This window comes from Octodon degus, unplaced genomic scaffold (assembly GCF_000260255.1).
Source record: "Octodon degus isolate 3935 unplaced genomic scaffold, OctDeg1.0 scaffold00118, whole genome shotgun sequence".
NCBI lineage: Eukaryota > Metazoa > Chordata > Mammalia > Rodentia > Octodontidae > Octodon > Octodon degus.
This window is the reverse complement of record NW_004524694.1, coordinates 5,392,577-5,394,472: the sequence shown is the minus strand read 5'-3', so window position 1 is coordinate 5,394,472 and position 1,896 is coordinate 5,392,577.

The window sequence follows — 1,896 nt, the reverse complement described above, 5'->3', positions numbered from 1 at the left end:
CAATGTATCCTGATAGAAAATACTTTTAAAAAATGCATGCTTTAGGCATGGACATATTTGAAACACAGACACTTTAAGGACTAAATTTTATAAATGCCTTTGAAAACCATTCAGTTAATAAGAAACCGGCCACCATAAACATAGCCCTGCTCCATTACTACTTGTGGGAAATACTCCCTGACCTATTGAGAGTAAAGATGTAGGTGGCAAAGCTTAGTTATCTGCAAAGAACTAATGGTCCATGAGCGACTCCACTGCAAATCAGTACATGATCATTTTTGTAAGAGTGAAATAGCACTTCTAACAGTAAAATAGCTCAAAGCAAGTGACACACAAATTAACCCAACCTAATAGGTTGACTCCTTAAAGTAAAAATATACATTCAGAAATAAAGCAACCATCAGTAAAGTATGTTCAGCCCACAAGAGGCGTACTTCTCTTTGAGGGAAATGCTCTCTGTCCAGTGATGTCATAATGCCCTCTATGGTGAAGGTTCTCATCATTTACACATCTCTGTTGGCTAGAATTCATGCTTATTAAAATACATGCTGAATAAAATTTGGTAATTTGGTTTCCATGTAGCTCTGCTTGCTGAAAAATAAAACAAGTGGGGAGCCTGAGGTTTTGGTAATTGTGGCATTATCATATATCATCTTCACACCAGATGCTGTGAATTATTACAAATTGGTTGTGAAAACAACTTGGAACTTTCTGAGTCTGCAGAATAAAAAATGTACTTGGCATGTGGGGCCATGTGGAGGACCACCTGAGCAGCTCTCCTTGAAAGAAGAGTGATTGTTTCTATTTTGGCTGAGCCTGGCCCTATTTTCTTTTATTGATAGGCACAGACCTGGCTAGGACTTCTCTTTATCCTTTCAATTGGCCTTAAGCAATGTATATGGTTGGTTTAGCAGAGGTGCTGGTGATTCTTTGAAGGTGGCATGCATGTTTTCCTGGTAAGCTACACCTGCTGCTCTTTAATGTGAGCCAGGTTGAGACAGGACAAAGAGCCAATGCTCCACACTGCCAGCTGGGATAGCACCTCGAGATAGAGGCTATGACTTCCTGGGGCTTGGAAGATGATATCAGACCTGAAGCACTATACCTCCAAAACATTAGGTACTATCTCAGCATAATGCAAATTACTTTCTCTGCATATCCTCTCTGCATATGGCAGAGGTAAACGTAGGCCACCTACCTAGCTCAGCTCACAGTACTCACCTACTTCCCACAATTTCAGTCATTCTTCCTCAAGCCACTCCTCCTCCTATGAATAAAACCCAGGTGCAGCCTTGAGTCAGCCTCTTTGTTTCAGAAAGCCATCTTCGTGGCTGGACTTAGGACCCCTTGGTTCCCCAGTAATTAAAAATATGTTTCAGTGTCTTTACTCTTTCCCTGAGTTGCATTAGAAGTGGTAGGCTGGAATTAACTTGGTGGGATTCCAATAATGTATCTTGAGGACTACAAATACTGACTTCTTGGACCAAGATGAGAACCTGGAAGAGACTCCTGCAGAGCCACCTGCTAGGGTCAGCATGGAAAGACAGAGCACATCTGGCAATTTTTCACTATTATTCAGCAAAAATCTACTAGAGACAGGCCTTCAATTAAGCAAAGTTTGTTATTTATTATAAGACAACACAGACGAACTATGGAGTGTCTTAGGAAGTGCAATCAGGTTTCTCACCCTAAATATGTAAGTCTAAGTACAAAGTTCATTGACTTATCACAAACTGTAAACACATCTGAAGAAGGTGATTTTATATAAAAATGTTAATGTAGCTTTGTTTTGAATGCAGCCAGTCATGTGAGATCCATTGATGGTATTTTTCATTTTGGCATATTATGGTTGTTCAAAAATTTTGACTTTTGGAGTGAGGGATGTTCTATTTAAAA